Source organism: Pinus tabuliformis, chromosome 6 (assembly GCF_031772625.1).
Source record: "Pinus tabuliformis cultivar Carrire ecotype Pingquan chromosome 6, CPIR1, whole genome shotgun sequence".
Taxonomy (NCBI): Eukaryota; Viridiplantae; Streptophyta; class Pinopsida; order Pinales; family Pinaceae; genus Pinus; species Pinus tabuliformis.
In genome coordinates, this window is record NC_142292.1 from 193474303 (window position 1) to 193482886 (window position 8584).

General features: G+C 39.1%; 1 pseudogene; it reads right to left on the bottom strand.

Moving 5' to 3' along the window:
* LOC149258119 (sucrose synthase 4-like) overlaps positions 1-7949 on the bottom strand; it is a 48241-nt pseudogene extending 40292 nt beyond the window's left edge.
* Between the last annotated feature and the right edge of the window lie 635 nt (positions 7950-8584).

An 8584-nucleotide genomic window follows, 5' to 3' on the forward strand; every position in this document is an offset into this window, starting at 1 on the left:
GGGATTCTATCAAATCAGAGTTGCGAAATGCCAAAATAGGAAGGCAGTTCCAGGTGGTGATTTGAACTTAATAAAAATATTGAAGAAAAGATGGGAGGAAAATATCTTATTGACCCATCAAGAGCTGTTCTGGAAGAAATAATAGAAACTCATAAGCTCATCGACATCCCCCCATGCAACGGGAAATTCACATGGAGTAATAAGAGAGCAGGAACTCACAACATCAAAGAAAGACTCGACAGGATTTTAATCCATGAAAGTATAGCAGCAGGTTTCTCCTCAATAAAAAGTAAGATAGTCCATGCCACAGCTTCAGATCACAAGCCAGTGGTCTTGATCCTTGATAGAATAGGAAATCTCGGCCCAATCCCATTTAAATACAATAAAGCATGGGACAACAAGGAGGACTTCCGCAAGATCATCAAAGAAAGTTGGGAGATGGAAGTCATTGGATCCCCCCACTATGTCTGGGAATCCAAATTAAAATTCCTAAGAACAGCAATCAAACAGTGGGCAAAAGAGAACTCAACAATAGAGAAGAATAAAAAAATCGAGCTGCATAGAAAGTTGGAAAAATGGATTCAGGAAAAGGAGGCTCAGCAAACTTCAAAGGAAGAGAAAATTTAGGAAAACGAAATCTTCATGGAACTATACAAACAAAACAGAGCTGAGGAAGAGGAGCTGAGACAAAAATCGAGGTGCCTCTGGCTCAGTGCAGGAGATAAAAACACATCTTTCTTCCACAACAATCTCAAGCTCAGAAGAGCTGGAAACCAAATAGACAAAATCTCTGCTGACGGTAAAGAAATAAGAGAGTAAGAGGAAATCAAAGAAGCAGCCCACAACCACTTCAAATCTCTCTTAACTGCTGACTATCAGTCTTTGGACAGTGCAAACTTCCTCCTTCCAGTAGAATGTAAAATCAATGAGCAGCAAAACAGCGAGTTGGAACAGGAAGTCTCGGAGAAAGAAATTAGAGATGTCGTGTACAATATCCAGCCGGATAAGGCTCCCGGCTGATGGCTTCACAGTTGCTTTTTACAGGACTCATTGGGACATAATAAAGAAAGATTTCATCAGGATGGTTAAAAATATTTTCAAAAAAACCAATATGGGAGAAAAAACAAAAACCTCCCATTTGGCGCTTATCCCCAAGGAACCAAACCCCCTCTCATTTGATCGCTTCAGACCCATCTCCCTCTGCAATGTATCCTACAAAATTGTTACTAAAATCTTGGCAAATAGATTGAAAAAGCTCTTGCCCACTCTCATTTCAGAGAACCAAGGAGGATTTGTCCCTAAAAGACAAATAACGGATAATGTCATTTTGGTCCAAGAAGCAATACACAGCAGTATGCACAGAAACGAAAGAGGTATGGTCATAAAACTTGACATGGAAAATGTCTTCGATAGGGTCAATCACCAATTCTTAGCAGCTGTTCTCCGGAAGTTTGGAATCTCTAACAAATTTATAAACATCATTATGGAATGCATTTCAAATCATTGGACAACCCCCCTAATCAATGGAAGGCCCAATCGCTACTTCCGAAGCTCAAGAGGACTGAGACAAGGTTGCCCTCTCTCACCCTTCCTTTTTATCATCATGGCAGAAACTTTAAGCATACATCTGGAAAATCTAAGGAAACAAAGGGAGGTAACATGCATAAGTATAGCGAGAGGAATAAAATAAATAAACCACTCGCTCTTCGCCGATGACACTCTATTAATAGGAGGAGCCTTAAGTTTAATTGCAAGGAGATTCAAGAGAATCTTGGACACTTTCCTGGCTGTCTCAGGGGGACTGCTTAACAACAAAAAGTGCAGAATATATACTTGGAATGTCTCGCTTCAATTAATGCAAAGAATTTCACTAATCATGGACATCCCGGTCCAAAGAAACTGGAGTCACTTTTCCTATCTTGGCCTTCCTTTGGCAAAGGAAGTTGTCAAGTCCGAGATCTGGAACAAGCAGATAGAAAAAATGAGAGGGCTTCTCCAAAGTTGGGGGCTGCGTGGTTAAATCTAGCGGGCATGACCATCCTCATTAAAGCGCTTCTTTCAGCCCTTCCTATTTATCAGTGTGTTGTTACCTTGGCTCCAGCAAGCATTTACAAACAAATGGAGCTAATTATGAGAGGCTTTCTCTGGCAATGAGGGAAACAAGACACAAAAAAATGCAGTCTGGTTCAATGGAACAGGTGATTCTTCCCTTCGAAAAGGTGGCATATCCATCAAAATTCCAAACCTAACTAATAAAGCGATGGACTTCAAACTTGTGTGGAGAATGCTAATGGAAAAAGGCAGCTGGTAGGTCGAGGCTTTCAAAACAAATACCTCAATGGGCAACATTCTAAGGTACTCACTGATTTGATCGTGGAGAGACCATGCACTCCAGCATGGAGACTCATCAAAAAAGTTATTCCCCAAATAAAAAATCATATCTCAAAGTCCCCTGGAAATGGAAAAGATATAAACCTTTGGATGGATAGAATAATGGGTTCGGAGCCAAGAAACCATTATCAGCAGTTCAGACCCCTGAAAACATGGATGGAGGCAAAAAGCATTAATTCCCTATATGACATCTCAGTTTGGGACCATAATATTGGTCTGCCTGGAGGGACCTTCTTCTCCCAAACCACCTAAAGAATCAGTGGGCAGATCTGAAGAGAACGTTGATGGGAGTTGCCCCAACAAATAAAACCTCTCAAGACAGCTTCGTTTGGGATCCAAGCAGAGGAAAGTTCACAGTGAAATATGGGTATCAACTCCTCCAATCTAGCAACAACCTAGACAATTGGAACCTCCGGTCAGCAGTTTGAAAGAATGAATGCCTCCCAAAGATAAAATTCTTTGCATGGACCCTCCTAAAAGGGAAGATCCTCACTGCTGAAAATCTAAAAAAAAAAGAAATTCAAGGTCCTTCAATGTGTTGCCTTTGTTGTTCGGAGGAGAAGAGCAGTCAACATTTATTCCTCGACTGCTTCTTTGCCCAACTCTGCTGGCATCAAATCATCAGCCCCTTGAGGTTACCTAGAGAAAACTTTGATCAGCTCACAACTCTAAACAGAAATTGGGAAAAAGGCTACCCACATGCAAGAAAAGGCAAAAGCCATAATCACTCGAATTTGGAGATGCATCCCATCTGCCCTCTATTAGCAAATTTGGCTCTCCAGGAACAGCTGCATCTTCAAAAATCAAAAGCCAAACCCAGCTCTCACCCTGGCCAAAACTCTGGGCCTAGTCGCGGAAATGATCAGTGCCAACACTGTAACCAAAACCGAGCACACCAACTGGCAGAAAGAAGAGGAAGAATGGTATAATAAATTCTCATTGGTCTACTCAAAGAATAAACAACCTTCAGCAAAGTCAGGTAAAGGGAAAAAAAATTGGAAACTCAGGGGAACTCAAATTGAAATAGAACAGTGGATTCAAGCTCAAAAGACTCTCACTCTTCAGTTTGATGGTGCTTCCAAAAACAACCCCGGACAAGCAAGAGCAGGGGAACAATCTCCGATCAAAATGGACAAGTCATCACCACTTACGAATGGGGACTGGAAATACAACAAACAACATGACTGAGGCCTATAACCTTTTTCTAGGTACCTGCATCCTAAAAAATCTTCAAGCCAAAAATCCAGTCATAATTAGTGACTTGGCAATTATGATAGCAGCTTTGGCTTCAGGGGGTGACTTCAAAAATCAGGCCCTCAACAGAATCAAGCATAGGATCTAGGAAAACTCAAAACAGTGGGGATCATCCAATTCAAACACGTCATAAGAAATTATAGTACCAAGGCAGACTCTCTAGCCAACAGCATAGTCATCAGACCCATAGGGCAGGTCCAAGAGAACAACAACACATATGACAAACCAATTCCTTAAGACACCCCTCCTCACAGTCGGGCATGTGAGCCAAGGTTCCAACATTCATCTCAATAAAAATTCTGCCTCTCCCCTCAGCCCATGCAGTTGGGCGTCCGATCCCCTCTTCACTTACATAATCCATTTCCACATCCTAAACACTGTCAAGGAAATCTTCAAGCAAATGGAAAATCTGTAATGAATAATGGAACGAGAAGAGTCATGAATAATGGAACGAGAAGAGTCTCGTGGAAAGAACACTCAAAAGTTAGGCAACAGTCACTTCATAATCCCCAGAGGCTACTCAAGAAATATTCGAATCGACACTCAGGACAGGATCATTCCAGAGCAGTCTGATCTACTTCCTGAGCCTCCGATGTTAGAGTGGGCTTATAAACAGTCCGTGGTGCATCGGTTCAGTCAGTTCTTCGTGGTGGTTACACTTTTGTCTCTCGGCAAAGGCTCGAGTTCCCATCGTTTCTGCTTCAGGTCGCCCCCTATGCTCTTCAATTGCAGAAGTTCCTCAAATACAACCCTGCGAGGTACAGATTCCATCTGTTGGCACTATATTTTCGTCTTTTTCACTAACACTCGATATGTTTTTGTGATCCAGTCTTTTACGACTTCGCTAGCTTCTGTTTCGCTGCTCTTTGTCCCTCATTCTCTTTGTTTTCATCCCCACGCCCTCTCCTCTATTCTTTATCCTACTTTCAGAAGCAGCTTCCTCCCACTCTCTGTGATACTTTGCTTCCCGCCCACTCTAATCTTTGGAGCTCCGCCTATCCTCCACTCCCCTTTGAACTGCCCCTCCGCCATCAACTCTCTGATCCGCCTTCCTTCTTCCTCCAGAAACTCTCATAACCTTCACACTCCCCTTTGCAGCAAGCTAATCAAGCTCTGCTTCAAGTCAACCAAGCTTACTCAAGACATTTCAACAATTAAGGAATTTACTTCTGTGATCCATAACATTGTTTATATAATCTTCGGCAAAATCACATAACCAAACTTTTGTCGACGCGTTTCGAACCAACCAGTGTGGTTCATCGTCAGGACAAGTTGAAGAACCAATCCGGCTTAGCTTGATTAAATAGAGTGTGCAGAGACTCCAACGAGCTATAATGCTAACGGCTAATTTTGACCTAATGAACCTAGTCAAACCACTAATTTAATTATTAATATTCTTAGAAATAGCTAAAACAATTCATTTGTTAATTTGAGTATAATATAATATTTATATAATCCATTTTTTATTATTTAAATATAATGGTCATTAATAAATTATATCTCGTATAATAGTACATATTTATTAAATATCTATATATATTATTATTCCAATATTATTTAAATACAAATAAATAGTATTAAATTACTAATATTCTAAGTTACATTAGGTAATTGAGCAGTTAAGTTATTCTCAATTACCTAATGTAACTTAGAATAATAGTAATTTAATACTATTTATTTGATTTAAATAATATTGGAATAATATATATATAGATTATTTAATAAATATGTACTATTATACGAGATATAATTATTAATGACCATTATATTTAAATAATAAAAAATGGATTATATAAATATTATATTATACTCAAATTAACAAATGAATTGTTTTAGCTATTTCTAAGAATATTAATAATTAAATTAGTGGTTTGACGAGGTCATTAGGTCAAAATTAGCCGTTAGCATTATAGCCGTTGGAGTCTCTGCACACTCTATTTAATCAAGCTAAGCCGGATTGGTTCTTCAACTTGTCCTGACGATGAACCACTGGTTGGTTCGAAACGCGTCGACAAAAGTTTGGTTATGTGATTTTGCCGAAGATTATATAAACACATTTCAACAATGTCGGAAAATCCTTTGGACCGTGTCATCACCAACAGCAGTTGCACCCTCTGCAAGGCGCACTGGTTCATGATTGCCCGCTTCATAAAGCATTTTAATGAACTCAAAGAAGAAGTTCAGTCAGAGAACAAATCCAAGAAGAAAAAACTCGAAAAACAGAAGGCAGAGATTGAAGGCCTCAAAGAAAAATGTAATCACTTGGAAGAAGCAATCAGCCACATAATATCTATGAACCAAAGCATGCAAGGGGAGGCTTTACCAAGAACAGCGATAAAAAAGAACAGCCGCCTGATGACTCGGTCACCAGTTCTGGTGAATATGTCTTATGCATTGTAAATACAGTTTGCTCCTAGGACAGTTCATATGGCAATATAGCCGTTTTGCCTTCCAAGTTTTAAATATCAAGCCTAGTGAATTGGATCAAGGGATTGCGTGCCCATTTTGGATCAATTCCACTTTGCTACCTCTAGTATCTGTAATGGGACTTGTCCCTCTGCTGAAGTTTTTTATAATATAATAGTATTCGACCGTGTTAAAAAAATTGAATGAGCTACACATTTTCATCTTATTAAGAACTAACTAAATTATTTGACCTTTAATTATTTTTTCCTTGTGAGTATTGAAGTAGTTTAGTAACTAAGTTAGATTGAATATCAATGAACTATTTACGCAATAGTAAAATATTTATCGTAATTTTACAATCATAGTTGCAACCATACTAGACTTTGTAATTTATAAAAATATCTTTGCATTTTTTTTTAAAGTAAGTCATTTTGCATGCAATTTCATATGTAAAAGTTTGATATGAGTTCACCAATACATAATCTATAATAAATATTATTTCATAAAAATAAATATCATGGTGATAACCATCTAATAAACATAAACATCATTTAAGATAAACATTTGAATTCACTACCATCATCTAATTATATACACCTCTATCACATATAAACGTCATTAGCTAACACACAAATCTAATAATCTAACGGGCATCAACATCGTGATCACATCTAACAAAACACAAACATTGTAATCTAACATCATCACTACACACACCCTCAAATTAATATAAATCTCATGTCAAATAACTGCTATCACATGCACATTTACCCGCAAGCACAATAAATGAACGTATCTAACTTGACCTAACAATATACACATCAATACCAACATATAAATTAAGTACATAAACATGAACAAAAAAAAATGCATCATATATATATATATATATATAAACAAGTCAAATAAGTGCAATCAAATATCTGTCGATGCAACAAACATAGTAGTGCCAGCCTCGTCTGCAGTAGAAGATGATGGTCAACTACTCCCTCAACATTTATCGAACTCAGAGGTGGAGGAGGAGGTGCCTGGTCTGCTCTGTCAGGAAAAACATAAGGTGCATCCTCTAGCTCTGGCATCTCAACATAGGTGACTGACGAGGAGGGTACTACCAGAAGGATAATCGCCACCCTGACAACCATGATCCGATGGGGTGGTACTACCAGAAGCATCATGATAACCACCCTCATCATCATGATCATGATTATCACTACTCTCATCCTCATGATCATGATCATCACCACCCTCATTAGCATGATCATGATCATCACCACCCTCATCTGATGTATCTGTCATTGCATGCCATATCCCTCATTGGTGCTAGTACATTATTAACTCTGATGATATGACGCATAAAAGAGATCATCTCGCACGAATATTCCCTATACATATCCACGAACCTAGGATTTGTGTTGATATCTCGAGCCCTCTCAGGGCTTATTACCGCATAAATCAAAACTCTGACCAATTTGTCACAGTAGTCCATTTGAAATCGTAAACCAGCTCTGTGGCTCCGGACGGCCACGCCCATGTCCTCATCTCCTCCATCTGGTGGGGGAGGATGCATGTTCCCATCGAATGTGTCAACGTCTTCAAAATATATAGTATATAACAATAATTAGACAATTTATTAAACAATTTAATAAAACAGTTAAAGAATGTGCTAGAATAATTTTATTCTAATTAATTAAAACAATAAAATGAAAGTAGATTAATTTAAAGAAAACACTAATATTACCTCTATCATCTAGAGGCTTAGCCATTGTGAAGAGGATGTTGGGACACTGTCTCCAATCAACCCTCGCATACTTAAACACCAATGCGACAAAAGCATTTTCATCCTCACTAGCCAATAGCGTCAGTGCCTCGGTAGAATTCCTAGCTAGATACTCTGACATGCCCCTCTTGGGCATCATCTGCATCCACATGCACATATGAACCTCAGTGATCATCCTAGGGATGAGGATGGTCAAATGTAGGCCTTGTCTCTGGAAACCTCTCAAAGAATAAACAAAACAACTATGAAGCAAAAAGGAAGGTCGCCCTCCCCTATCTCAATGCACAAAATCTATCTAAAGCCATGCAAAACTTCCTCAAAAAAATGGCAGACCATCTTATACAACATGGATCTTGAATCAAAGAATCAACATAATACAAAATAGGGAAACTAATGCATTTCCCATCACTACTAGAGTGTGCAATGGTGGTGGCTAGTAAAGTTAGGCACCTAACCTCTTGTGCGGCAAAAGAACAAATTCGTAGTTGTCCTCCACAGATATGAAAATATGTTGGATGGACCACATGAGGCCCCACATATCTCTGAGTGTAGACAACTTGACTCTCAGCTGCAACCCGATGGGGGACATCACAGAACTAGGGAAAATCCTCCCCTCTCTTGGATAAGCTAGTGATAAAGTATATTTCCTCCTGAGTGGGCCTATACCACGCTCCATGACCGACATGGAAAGCCTGCTCCTGGGCATTCCATCGATGGATCAGATGCACCAATAAGATAGACTATGCCTTAAGGGAT